This window comes from Elaeis guineensis, chromosome 3 (genome assembly GCF_000442705.2).
Source record: "Elaeis guineensis isolate ETL-2024a chromosome 3, EG11, whole genome shotgun sequence".
NCBI classification, from domain to species: domain Eukaryota; kingdom Viridiplantae; phylum Streptophyta; class Magnoliopsida; order Arecales; family Arecaceae; genus Elaeis; species Elaeis guineensis.
Genome location: NC_025995.2, coordinates 123,251,751 through 123,267,029, shown reverse-complemented (window position 1 = coordinate 123,267,029; position 15,279 = coordinate 123,251,751). Strand labels below are relative to the sequence as shown.

General features: G+C 36.8%; 1 pseudogene; it reads left to right on the top strand.

Moving 5' to 3' along the window:
• The first annotated feature begins 48 nt into the window (after positions 1-48).
• Positions 49-9,849, top strand: LOC140856347 (uncharacterized; annotated as a pseudogene).
• The last annotated feature ends 5,430 nt before the right edge of the window (positions 9,850-15,279 follow it).

Genomic DNA, 15,279 nt, shown 5'->3' with positions numbered 1-15,279 from the left:
AAGAACCTTGTAATCCATGGCCCTCCTTTTTTCTACATTGTAGTCCATATGGTCTTTGCTGGAGCAGAAACTCTTAGCTTGAGGACCTTTGCCGGCATGAGAATGATAGCCCAAGGACTGATGGCTCCATGCCTCCACCTTCGGAACTGCCCTCAAGGTTGCCCGTCAGTTCTCGCTAAGGACTACTTACAAGAGTCCCGTCAGGAAGTCTTGAAAGAAGAACAACTGGACGACTCTTCTGAATTTTGACTGTAGATCTGCCTCCATGTCTAACAATTATGTCTCAAAAGATGGACAATGGTCTCCAAAGACAATGAGCTAGATAGCCACCTAATAACCATTAGAGAGTCTTGTCAAGTATGATGTGAGCGGTCTTTAGAATTTTTGTAATATATGACAAACCTTATGCAGCATGCAATTCTGCCAAAGGACCAATAGTACCAATAATCTAATATCACTTGTTATAAACAATGCACTAAAATTCTAATGATGAAACCTGCCCCAGTAGAATCTCCATTATTGTTTGAATATTGCCATCAAAGTTGATCGTGAGGAAATCATACAGTGATGGCTTCCAAATGAAGTCATTCGTGGGATTGCAGGGTACAAAATAAGAGCCATAGTTTCTCCAGTTATCCATGATCTCTTCAGGACAGTTATATTAATGTACTCCCGAGCCTAGCTAAATGCTGCTCTCACAAGAATCATTCTAGGACTTTGACTAGAGGTCAAATCTGCCTTTGTGCTCAAGTTACCTCTAGTAGCTTTCTTTAATAGTCCGCAGCAAGGCATCCAGAGAGAGACTTTGGATTGTCACTACATCAGAAATAGGGGGCTAGTTTGTAGATCCAGGAAGCCAACTTAGAGTGTAAAATGACATAAGAAGTAGATTCCTTTATATTGGGGCATAAGTCATGGTGTTTTGGAATGCAGAGGCCATGTTAGTGTCGAATGCCACAACAACATGGGAGATGATTCTCACGCTACTTTCAATTTGAACACAACAATCCTGGATGAACATCAATTCCCCGTGTACAATCAGTGTCATAAGTTAATGAACCTTCTGGCTTAAAAAAATTAAAAAAATTATAATTTTTTTTTTCAATTTTAATTTAATTTAATTTATATTTTTTTTAAAAAAAATATTATACCAATCCTTCTAGTTATCAATATGTTCCAATATGATTCTATCATTTCTTTCTATTGATGGAATGATATGATGTAACTATTACATAATATTATTATTTTATAAAATAATGAAAATTTCTTTATCTCCATTCCTTTTCTCCTCTTCAATTGATTCTCTCCTCCGTCACCGGCATCTCTCTTTCTTTCTCCTCCTCTCCTTCCTCCTTAACTATTTCTTCTCCTCCATGGCAACTTCCTCTATCTCCACTCATTCTCCATCTTCTCCTCTTCCTTTTCATCTGTTTTACTTTCTCATCCTCTTCTTTTAAACCACCCATAAACTATCCCCCTCTACTACAGCCTCCTCCACCTCCATCCTTTTTTATCGACCATCTATCCTTCTTCCTTCCTTTCCTCCTCATCCTTTTCTTCTCCTTGTCCTTATCTTCCTCCAACCCATTTTGCCGGCAGCCCCTCTCCTCTCCTCTCATTCCTCTTTATCCACTTCTCTTCCTCATCATCTTTTTTCTTCAAGCCCACCCATAAACTCTATTCCTCTACAACGGCCTCCTCCATATCTGCCTCTTTTCACTGACAATTTATCCTTTTTCCTCACCCATTTATCCTTCATTTCTCTTCATCCATGGCAGCTTCCTCTATCTCCATCAATTTGTCCATCTCCTCTCTTTCCTTCTCATCCTTTTCTCCTCTCCATTCTTCTCTCCCCAGCCATTCATAAGCCAACCCCCTCCATGCTGGCCCTTAGGGCTGAAAACGGTTTGGTTAGTTTGATTTTAAGTAATTTTTTTAAAATCGAACCAACATTTTGGTTTAAGAAGTTCTTAAAATCAAATATTTGACTAAAAATAATCGGTTTCTTCGGTTCGGTTTAATATCGATTCAGTTTGTTTATGCAGATTTTCTAAGTATTTGAATGGTTTGAACGATTTTTTGGTTTAAGTAGGTTGGTTGGTTTGGTTTATACTTTTTGTTCCTTTATTATGATTCATAATCAAGTCAAATTTAATCTAAGTTGGGTTTAAATAGGACTAAATCAATATTTTAGATTCTTAATTCATATAAAATAAATAGTCCAACTTTGAATATACATGTAACATAAGTGTATATATAAATATATGAAGCATGTAATATAAGTGTATATATAAATATATAAAATGATGGTATTTTAATTTTGGTTTGTCGGTTCGGTTCGGTTCAATTTCAGTGGATTACATAAATCAATAAACCAATAATCAAATCAAAATATTTATTTTTTTATTTTATTTAATCGAACCGAACTAGTTAAACCGTCATATTTGGTTCAGTTCGGATCAGGTTGGATGGTTTAAGCGATTTAGTCAGAATTTTTTACATCCTTAGTGACCCCTTCTACCTCCGTTCTTATTGTCGATAATCCATCCTTTCCCCTTCTTTTTTTTCTCATCCTCTTCTCCTTGTTGTCCTCCTCCTCCAACTTATTTCTTATCAATGAGAAGGGGTGGAGGTGAAGGAGACTGCCATGGAGATAGAAGGCTCGTGGGTGGCTTAAAAAAGAAGGATGAAGATGAAAAATAAATGAGGAAGGAAAGGAGGGGGACGAGGAGGTTGCCGCAAAAAATAGATAAAAATGAAGGGTACAGATACGGTTTGTAAGGGTGGTAAGCAGAGTTCATACAGCATCTCTCCGAAGATTTCGCTTGTTGTTCGGCCTTATCGAGATCAACGTATCTATACTATCTCTATCTGGTGACCAACCCTTGCAATAAACATTAATAGATCACAGCTAAATCCCATCTATTCTCCTTGCCCAACATAGATCAAAGTTTTTATTTTTATTTTTTTAATAAAAACTTTATATATATCCTACCAATTACGGAATAAGATAACGTTGCTCCGAAAAGTCTCAAATTTTATTTCAAAATTTCGAAGGTCGCTCCTTTGCGCCGTGGATCAGTTCACAAGCACCTGTAGATGATGGTCCTGTCGCTTCCCGGATTCGTCATAACTGGAGACGAAGATTCGCCAAACCGCTCCTTTAAGTCGATGATGATGGTGTTGCTTCCCGGATCCTATCTGAAATGCCTCGCTCGCATCCCCTCTTTTGATCCCTGTATTCCTTTTAGAATCTTGCTTTGATGGATCTCTGGTCGGTCGGCGTCCTAAATGAGGTTTTCTCATTCTCTTACATTTCTCCGGTTCTTGTTCATGCGACATTCTTTCGTTTTCTTGTTAATGTGATTCTTCAAGCATTGTTGATTCTTAAAGCACTGTTAATTGTCAAGAACTCAAGTAAATATTCCTTATTTCTATTTATTTATTTTCTTTATTTTTTTTGTTTTCTTTCTAGTTCATGCCATTCTTGATTTGCTCAAGAAATTCAGCACTGGTAGGAGCAGAATCATCAGAAAGTTGCCTTCTATAGTGATTTTCCCCCCTATTAAAGCATTGAAGGATGACTGCTTACGTGATAACCGTAATAACCCAGATAAAAAAAAAAAAAAAAAAAAAGGAGGACGGAAGGAGACTCCCGAAGGGAGTCTTCTTCTCCGATGAATCCCGATCGGAGAAGGACTCTAGGCATCTTAGAACTCTAGGATTCTCTATAAATAAGACTCTCCTCTCTCTCACGAGCCTCCACCGACGGCCGTCGAGCCCGATTCCTCTCCTTTTCTCCATAGAAGCCGCGGCAGCCTCTTCTCGTGTTCGCCGGAAATTGAAGGTCGAAGAGGCCACCGGAGTTCAGGTAAGGGTTCAATCTTTCTTTCTCTCCCTCTTCTCTTTCTTTCCATGGTTTTAGACTCCTCGCCGGCCGTCAGGATCGCCGGAAAATCCATAAACAGGAAGATCCCCTGTTTTTCAAAAAAAAAAAGCTGCCGGCCGTCCGCTGCTGGCCACCGCCGGCCGAACCCTATCGCCGGTCGTTGTCGGATCTCCGGCCAAGCTGTCGGAGCCTGAGCCATCGGGGGGGACCTCACGGTCTTCCCCTGTTTCAGCCAAGGGAGGCCGCGGGAAGAAGAAGAAAAGAAGAAGAAGAAGAAAAGAAAAGAAAAGAAAAGAAAAAGGAAAAAGAAAAGAAAAGAAAAAGGAAAAAGAAAAAGAAAAGGAAAGGAAAAAGAAAAGAAAGGAAAAAGGGAAAAAGAGAAAGAGAAAAATAAAAATAAAATAAAATAAAAAGAAGAAGAAGAGAGAAAAATTTTCTCTCTCTCCTCTCTCTACCTTCTCTCTATATTTTCTCTCTCTAGATCTTTCTCTCTTTTTGTAAATTTTATCTCTCTAGAATCTTTTTACTCTCTCTCTGATTGCATCACAGACCCTAGGATATATTTGAATTAAAAATATGATGATTTGAAATTGCTCCGAAATTCGTGCGATAGATCTGATCCCAGTCCGATCCTATTCAAAATTTGTAACACTTGATTCATATTGAGTCACTCTGATAGGACCTCTGATGATCTCGATCATGACTGCCTCATCGGAAGGATACGAAAGTTTCTCTCTCCACTTTCTCTCTCTACTTTCTCTCTTTAGAATTTTCTCTCTCTTCATGGATTTTCTCTCTCTAGAAGTCTTATGGATCAGTGGAGGATCTAGATACTTAGATAAATCCTAATTTTGATTAATCCTAAGAGAGGTCCTCCATCTGTGTTATTAGGCTCGATTATCGATAATTTTCTCCATATATGATCTTTATATTTGATCAGGGTTATGAAGAGATGATTGTCTGCAAATGATATCGAGTGGAATATTTTGTTAAAAAATTCATAAATCAAAGAAGAACATTGATTTTTGTGCTTGGATCAGTCACCGATAAAGGTAAGAATCTCTGTACATGATCATCATTATATATGTTATTTTACCGTTGGTTTTATCTCCTTGATTTTGCATCGTTGGATTTGAGATCGATGAATTTGTTATATCTGAGACACTGTTATTTATTTATGTGATTTTGAGCATGAGTATGTTATATCAATACATATGTATCAGCGATTGATGGCATGATTATATGGAGATGACATATTTATTACATTGCAAAACTTGAATTGATTAATGAAGTCAAATATTTTAATTTCATGAAAATGAAAAGAAAGAGAAATATGGTTTGGACTGGCCTTGTCATGTGGAATAGCTTGCCGGGAGCTTATGCCTGGGACAGCCCCCACAGGCTTATGTGTGGAAGAATAATATGATCCGAGAAAAATCATGAAGAATCTGATCCGAGAAAGATCATGAATGATTTGATCCGAGAAAGATCATGGCCATTTTGATCCAAGAAAGATCATGAATATTTCGATCCGAGGAAGATCACAGAAATCGATCCGAATAAAAGATCGTCGCATGATCCTGGTAGTCCAAAGCCAAAGCCAAAGCTAAAGCCAAAAAGAAAAGGATTAAAGACGATGTGATAATAGAAGAAAATAGAAAGATAAGACATGAAATAATCATTGAATAAAATTGTTTCTCTTATTAACATATGATGATGCATCTTTTTTGATGAAACAGATAATCTATAAATGTTTGCAGTATTTTGGACAGTGAACATCGACTTTTATGTGTTATTGCTTATCTTTATTTTCAGATTATATTATTATATTGGTGTGATATGGGAATTCTTACTGGGCTGTAAAGCTCACACCCCTTCATTTTCTTTTCTTCTCAGAGTTACAAGATGTCCATGGTTGGCTATGGTATGGATTTGTGAGTGAGCGGATGCATAGATAGAATACCGTTGATACATGATCAGAGGATTGAAGAAATGTTAATTGTAATTATGCAAGTTTTATGAATTATTATTGAAATTAAATATTATGGTTAATAAGATTGTAATGATTTATTTTGGCCTTGCATATTCTTTAGGACTTGCTCTAAGGAGTGTGCGGCCATCACGTATCCGATCCGGGTGTTGAGTTCGGGGCGTGACAATAACATGATAATTTGTTACACTAAACTTGTTCTTGGCATCATGAGCCTGTGTCTGTCAGAAGGATGTGTGCGGTTATCTCCAGAGTTAGATCCTTGGCCATTATTCTCTGATTTGCACACCACAAGTCTAGCCAATAGTAGAAGGCTACGATAGGTTCATATTTTGCCACAAAGGAACTTCAGATTGAGAACGAAGTAATAAATTTGGAAGTGAGACCGTTTTTTTTCCTTTCTTTCAGGGTGGGGCGAGGGGGCATTTGCAGATCTGGGACAGAGCAGGACAGGAAAGGTTTCAGAGTCTTGAAGTGGCATTTTGTAGAGGGACTGATTGCTGCATACTAGTTTAGGATGCTGATGATCTGAGGTCTGGCGAAACCCTTGGATCTGGCATCAGGAGTTTCCTGAAATGGTTTGCAATTCACCAGTTCCCTTCAAATGCTTATTTGTAACAGCCAGAAATTAGTGACAATTTATGGAAGAAGAAAGGAATTCTGATGGAAACTTATAATCACCATTAGATTATTAAACTTTTGGGTCCTCACCATTATGATCATCAAGCTTCATGGTAGGAATGCACCTTGAGCTCGGTCACTTGGGTTCTTCCTCCTGGTGGCCCATGGTTCTTGATTACTCATTGAATCATCTCACTACTAGCAATTATCTCACTCTTTGAGTTTATAAATTGTCATTTATTGTAAGAAACTGGACACGAAAGACATAATGTACCGGCTGATGCACTACTCTCGTGCTCTTTAAACTTGTTCACAAGTATGTCTGTAAGATCATACACATTTTCTATTGCATAAGTACTCAATAAAGCTTGAGCAATCTGTAAGTGACAGTATAATTAATTTGAAAGGGGTAGGATATTGCATATTACCATGCCAACCTGTTGCAGACTTGGTAGGAGATCTTATGTTGATTACTCTCATGAAGTGGTAATCACCAAGGATGTTTTGATACATTCACATGCAGAGAAAAACTCCCTTTCACGTATTCTACTTTTTATTGCTTTCTTTTGAGAAGCAAGCGGAGAAGGCTTAACCTAGTTCACTGCCTGAATGCTCTTGACCCATCCCAGACATACACCATCAGTTGGCTCAGGCCCATTTCCATCCTTAATTGAGCTGTCAACATACAATCTTGGACCTTAGAGAGACCTTATGACGAGTCTGATACCCCCTCCTTTTTCTCAATTAGTGAAATTTGGTATGCATGGTACAATCAGAATTCTGATATCGTCACTCGTTTTTTTATCCTGACAAATTCATTAGTAAATTGAATTAAAAAAATCATGTACGGTCAGGTAAATTAAAGAAATATCTCTCCAACTCCTAATAACACCATGTATCCAATTAACTGTTCATATTTAAACAATCTACAAACGGTATAAGGAATTTATTTGCAAATATTTTTCTCATCTTTAATTTTAAATAATTTCATTAATAACTTGTTCACATAAAAGAATCACTCTTTCTCATTTCAGATTTTTTTTAATATATTGTCATTTACATCATTTAAATTGATCTTTCATTCACTATATCTATTGATTTTTTTATTGATTATAATGGTAACAAAATTTCCCTTCCTACTACATAGTTTGGGTATTATAAGCTAATTTTTATTTTAGAATTTTTTAAGTTATTAAATTTCATGCATTTGTTAAACTTACTGTTTATGTTATTTGGAATATAGTATATAACTAATTTAAAGTTTACATATTTGGATAATGTTTCTATTTTGATGATACATCATAATTTAAGAAATTTATGAATTTTTAATTCAAAAATCAAAATTTATTTTGGGGATGTGTCGATGATCCCTTATTGTGAAAAAACATATCATGCAGATAAATAAATAAATAATTAATTATCTTGTTGGATACAGCCCTTCAGTGAAGGCTTTTGGTTCTATATTGCTTTAAATATTTTACAGAAAATTACTTGCACCTCCCGTTCCTTAAAAATTTTCAGGTTGACCATGAAGAAGATCCAGAGTTCTATCTTCGTATTCGTTTAGCGTTCCTATGAGAATGATTGCATCATTCTGCTGCAACATAGCTAACTCTGTTTGCAACTGATTAATTGTGAAGTGTAAAAGTTGCACATTTATTATCGGTAACTCCTCTGCTGCACTATTTTTTCCACTTTGATTTGCTGGACTTTCTTGACTTGTATCTTACAGTGCCTTTGTCAGCTACTCGGTAATAGTATCACTGAATTGTACTCCCATGAATGTTAGTGCTTATGAACAGCCATGCCTGTTTATTGGATCAGAAATATGGTGCTTCGTGCATGTTAACATACTTGCCGCGCCTGGAGGATTTTAGGCCTTTTTTGGATACTGATATAGTGGTATATCAACAGGGGCACGACGAACGGATGGATGATTATCCTCAAATCTCAGAACCTTCAAAATTTTTAGGGAATGTTTGGTTGGAGAAAGTGGAGAACTGAAATCGGAATCAGAATAGATGACTCCCATTCTAACCATTTAGTTGGGAGGAGTTCCATTCCGATACTGATTTTGAGGTGGAATGGGAATGGCTCAATGTATATAGAATTTAATCCTTATTTTTTTCTATGGATTCAAATTTTCATTCCAATTCCGATTCCGATTTCGATTTCGATCACGAATCAAACGCTTCGAGGGATTTAACCATTCCGATTCCAAGTCATTCCAATTTTTATTTTTATTCTAATTTCAGTTGCAAACCAAACACTTCCTCAGTTTCTTATCCTGATTGATTGTTACAGTTGATGGTTTTACAGACAATACATGTGTTTCTGGAAGTCAGGTCCGGCATCAAGACCAAAGGACATAGGACCAGCTGTAAGGAGGAGAAATAGGGCAAGGTGGGTCTTTTTGAAGTTTCGATAGCATCCCTTAAAGGGTTACTGTCTGCCACTGCCTGATGGCCGACAGTGGTAATACACTGATTATCTGTTCAATTTTTATTTATTACATCCATATCCTATATATGTGTAGCTATATGTGTAGCTAGAGTAAAAACCTTTTGTTGTTTGTTCTAATTATGTAGACACTGCAGGAAGGATATGTGAAGAGAATTTGTAGCTATAAAGGGTTATATTATACACAAGAAAGGTTTTTCCTATTTGTAACTGTTTATTTATTACTTTAAATTGAATGAGAATCTAACTGCTGCAGCTTTTGTCTCTGCAGAAAATCACTATAATTTCAGCTGTTCAAATAATGATTCCATGAAGAGAATATATTGCACAAAGGCAGATCTAGAAGTGCTTTTCATGGATCTGATAAGAGATATAGACACATGGATTTTTTTTCCTTATTAGTTTTAAACTGATTAACAAGTAGCCACTTTGCTCATGAAATATGGGCAAGAAGATGATTGATATCTTCTGGATATCTACTTTTTGTTACAAAATCTATGGAGAACCTCCATCTCATATCATCAACAAGAAGCCACCATAATGGATTAACACTCAGCGCTTTTTTCATGAATCATTATATAAAAATGGGAGCTAACATCTCAATCACTGCATTTGGCTGAACTTAGAGGGGCGTGGGAAGTTATAAAATTTGCATCTTTATTCTTTACTGCAGAAGAATTTTGTTGGAAGGAGATTTAGCCATGGTGATCAGTTGGATTTCTGATCAGCCGAGGCTTCAAGTTCGTATTCCATTGCTGAATGACATTATTTAGTTCTGCTCTTCCTTCATTGGTTTCCTGTTCAACATGTGTTTGGAGAGGCCAATTCAGCAGCGAATTCTGCCTCAAGATTCCTTTGGAGTTCGTTCATATAGTGCAGCTGGATGCGATGGATGATGTCATCTTAGCGAGCATTGACATTCTTCTTAGTTCAGTTTTGTTGTTCTGATTCTCTTTGGTTTTGTTGTTCTTATTCTTTTTTGGTTTTTCCCGTCTTTGTTCTCTGCAGATTCTGCTGTAACTGTACTCTCCATTACTCAAAAAAAAAAAAAAAAAAACATACTCGACAAAACACATGGCATATTGGTCAGTCTTACTTATGTAGAACACCCTCGCAAGTCTGTCATTATATTAGATTCTCCGGCTATGTGTCATCTTTCTTGGTAGGCAGGTACAATTTGGGGCAGCCGCATGAATGAACATCATAGCCAACAATCTCATGTAATTTGATATATTCTTAGAATTGGCAGATAAGAACAATCCGGGTTTTTAACAATTTCTCTTATAGTCAAGGAGACTCGAATATTAGATTACATTATCTTTCGCCAGTCTGCTTCCCCACACTTCGGTGGCTCACCAAGTATAAAATTAGGCAACGTCTTGCAAGTCCTAATCACGAATAGTGCTAAGATGCAAAACGTGGCTTCCTTCGAGAACTAACCTTCCGAAACGATTTGCAATTTCCAAGAGTCCTTTGTGTCAGGGTAACGCGTCCCTGTCCGACAACATTTTCCAGCAGCAACCGTATCTTTCCGAAGTCTGTCTCTTGTGCATAAAAAAATTGGCGATGCAAGAAGGTGCAGGTTTTAGGGACATCTAGTTGTATTGCAATGCTTCCCCTTTTTATCTCTAGTGAAGGGATTAGATGCATCCTGATGTATCACGGGCATTTTGTTCTTAGAATCATAACTTGTATGAAGGCCAGCTGGTCCAATTCTACTCTGCAAAGTAATGTTGTCTAAGCTCGCAAGCATATCCGTAGGCACGTCATGTTCAGAGATCAAAAGATGCTTGCAACCTCCTTTTTTTTTTCCGTGTCATGGGCATTAGGAAAAGGTAACAAGGATGTCATACCAACCTCATGACCTTGTCAAAGTTTCAACTTTTCATTTGATTGGCGTAGCATTTAATAACCAACAATAAAACCAAAGTCTTTTCTTTCTTTTGTTTTAAGTTTTCCTAAATTTTTGGAGATTTCATCTTTATAATGGCATCGGGATGATCGGTAGTTTGCATCACATTGTTGTGATCATTAAAATAATGGGCTCTTTCCGTTTTTTGGGACTGAAAATAATAAAAGTTTCAGCTTCTGTGCATCGACTCAAGCTTTTGATTGTACATATCCATCTCCAGTCTCCCAAATATCCTTTTGCAATTCTCACCGAAATTGATCATACTTGTTATTTTAATTAGAGATTTATTATTTGAACTTCGGAAATGCAGAGCTAGTGAAATACTCCAAACTAGTTTGTGATCGTTCATTTTCATCGGTATGGATTACAATATATATATATATAGTTATAAGGCGGACCAATCTAAAAACCACCCAAAAATTGAGGGCATCGGTTATGATGGGATGCACATTTAAGTGATTTTCACCCTTGCCAACATGCACAGGAACAATGGCGTGTACTTATCACCAAAATTTTTGGACTTATTAACATATTTTAACTACAATCATAAATGAAATGTTTCCCTGCAAGAGTTGACCTACAAATTATTATCCTACAAATGATGAAAGTTTAATGTACTGATAGCATATTTTATTTGAGAGATGCTTTGTGGACACCACATTATGGGAGATATTCCACCATATTTCTTTCATCAGCATGGCATTAGCCGGGACCATGACAAGTCTTCTTCAATTCTTTTTTGGAATATCATCTGATGCATACTTGTGAAGGGAAATGATGCCATGTTTGAGACTCAAAAACTCTCCCCTAACAAATCGAGCGCGTGGACATCCATTGACAAGCAACAGATAATTCGTTGGCCTGCTGGCCTGGAGGATCTCAGATGACAGCCTAATTGGGTTTCTAGACACGCTTTTGGCTCAAAAATGTTCCACGGGGCACGGGTGAAGCCCTCTCGTCAACGACTGCATCGGTCCTTCACGTAGATTTGACCTGGCCGTTCAAAAAGTCATCCACTAGTTAACCACGTAAGGGGAGGACTTTTCTTTTTGTGAAGCATCTTTACAGCCTGGATGATGTTATGGTCCATCGACCCTCGTCTCATTGGATTGGAGCATAAAGTAATAAAAATATCTCATGGGAAAGCGAAGCTTTGGGGTTGGTTAATGTTGGGTTCGGGCGGACCAATGGTTCAAAAAGGGAGTGGGAACTGGGAAGAAAGTCGGGCTCGGCTTTTTGACCGGAACTGCCCCCCAAATCATGATCTTAGACGAGTCGAGCTCTTCTTCTTCGTTTCACGGGAAGCGAAGCTTTGGGGTTGGTTAATGTTGGGTTTGGTCGGACCAATGGTTCAAAAAGGGAGTGGGAACTGGGAAGGAAGTCCGGCTTCGGCTTTTTGACCGGAGCTGCCCTCCAAATCATGATCTTAGACATGTCGAGCTCTTCTTCTTCGTTTTCACTTTTTTTTTTTTAATATTTAATAGATAACAGAATCTTGTTGGAGGATTTCTTATGATAATTTTGTGAAGAATATTTTGTGCTACCTATGTTGTAGTATATGAAAAGTTTTACCGAAACCTACAGCTATTGGTTTGGCAACCCTATAGTCAACCGACCTCCATATTTTACAACGATTCTTGCTGACTGCACTAATGTCTATCTTCTAGTCTCATGATAAGAGAATGTCTGTGCGCACAAAATAGATGTTCCATAATCCACACTGTTACTCTAATTTTATTATATTGTTTTTAAGAGTTTACTTTTATGGGATTTTTGAAAAAATGGTACTTCCCTTATTCACAAGTTTATACTAAAATGGATTAAAAATAAAGGAACAACAATAAATATTTTTATGCAAAAAATATAATCATAGTAATAGATGTATACCATATCATATATAAATTATTTGGAGAAAATTATAGAATATAAAAATATTTCAGTGATGCAGAGTACAACAAAGATGTTAGATTAGTATTTTTTTGAGAAAAAAATATTAGATTTCCGTCCTAATTTGTGCATATAGTAACTGCAAGTGATCGATTAAAAGATATACGCACCTTTTCTTTTCTTTTTCTCCCTAAACAAAGTTAAGGACCGGACCATCCACACATGCTATATTGAATTTAAGCCAGGTGCAGGCTGGCAATTTCTGTTAACGGATCGTAAACGGATCGTGTCGATCTAAAAATATTATAGATTAATTTATTTCAAATATAATTTATTTAATTAAATAGATCGATTTGTAGAACACGAATACGATGTGAATATACACGAATTGATATGATACGATCCATCTGATACTATTAATAATCATATTGACGGATCAAACGAATACACGACCAACCTAATGATCTATTTAACTATTTAACTTATTTACAAAATTTAACTACAATAATAAAAAATTAATAAAAAATTAAAATAATATTAAAATAATTTAGTTATCTGCTATGCTAATTCACAACTCTGAATAGACATGGACAACGGACCGAGCCACCCATTACAAGGCCCGACCCGACACAAAACATACCGTGCCAGGCACAAACCATTAGCTACAGTAACGAGCCGGGCTGGGCTGAGAGTTTGTGGCTAGTGGCCCAGGCATGGCCCGGCCCAGCCCGTGGGCCAGGCATGGTCCGACACGGTCCAAGTCTGATCCAAACTCGGCCCGATCTTTTTTTCTAAATTTAAAAAATATAATTTTTTTTATAAATTATAAAAGAGTTAAAAAGTAAAATTAAAATAGATATGGGATTTTTTTTGTAAAAATAAAAAACTACCTTGTAATGGTAGGGGGTTTGGCGTGGACTCCAACCGGTTTATTAATAACAATCAAAATGGTACAAGGGAGGGGGGCTAGGCCTGACCTCCGAATACAATAAGGAAGAGAAAAGAAATTGAGATGACTCATCTCAATAATTAAAAAATAAATCTAAAAAGTTATAAATATAAGAAATTAATAATTAAAAATCTTACTGGTCGTTAGTAATATTTATATCGTCGTCATCATCGGATATTGTATTATGTCCATATTTATCTGGAAGTCTTGTCTCAACATCTAATCGAGGAAATATCAAAATGACTCTCATCAAAAGATGCCATATCTAAATATGAATTATGCAAATAAAAAAAAATTATCAAATAAAAAATTTGAGCAGAGATAGGCCATAAGTGGAGACTTGTGAGCTTCTTCTTGTGCTCCCCACTCTTCCTCAGGATCTCAATAAAGACCTCCAAGGCTCCAATAAATGGACTAATCCTCTTGTATAACACTTGAACATTTGCTAATTACTAATTATGAATCGCTAAATATTGAATACTTACCGAATATTGTTAGAAGAAAAAGAATAGTAATAGAGAAGGAGAGGAAAGTTGATTTGGTGTGATAAATATGAAAGAGGAGAGAGATATTTATAGGAATCTAATATTTTTATTTTTCTAAAATAGTCTTCAAATTAGCCATTTTATAGCTGTTGAGGGGTTAAAATGGTAAAAAATTCAAAAATAGCCGTTATCAATCAAAAAAAAAAAAAAAGGCCGTGCCAGCCATGGTCCGTAATGGTGCTAAATGGGTCGTGCCTAGTATGGCTCGTAACAATGCTAAACGGGCGTGCCTGGCACGGCCCGTAACTGGCTTAAATGGGTCATTCCTGGCACAGCTCGTTTGGACTATTTTTTTTTTTAAAAAGCAAAAAGCCGCCCATCAGATCCATGTGCCGTCCATCAGGCTCGCGGGCCTGACGAGCCATGGGTCATGCCAGACACAGCCCGCCAGACCCCAGGCCTAAGGCCGTGCTAAGCCGAGGTTTGTGGTAAATGGGCCGTGCCCGTTTACTATACTGACCGTGCCTGACCTAGCCCATTTGGATCGTAGCCTGATGGGTCTAAGCCAGATCGTACCAGGTACGGTCCAGTGCCCATGTATAATTTTAAATTTTATCGTTGTTTGTTTTAAGTTATGATTATAAATTTTTAATTTTTTTATTTTTTTAAATGATTTTAAAATAAATATGTTAAATATATTTAAACATGTTGTAAGCTGTTAATCTATTTTAATCTATTTAGTTAAACAAAAATGAATTAGACAGATCATTAAGATACAAATTTATCGCACCATAGATAAATCAATTTATTTATAATTTAAATTTATTTATTTATAATTTGAACCCATCTAAATATTCGCTGTATCTGTATCGTATCTCTGTCAATGGATCGTGTCAAACATCGCTAACCTTAGTCAGATGCATGCATCGTCGGGAATAAGAGCCGATACGAAAAGGATGGGTTGTGTGAGAGGCGAAGGATGAGAAAACGCCGCAAAGATTTTGTTAAGAGCTGAAATTTTTAAATGCATGACATCTAAAAGTCACCGATCACTGGTTTTAACCACACGCAACTCTTTGGCTTATG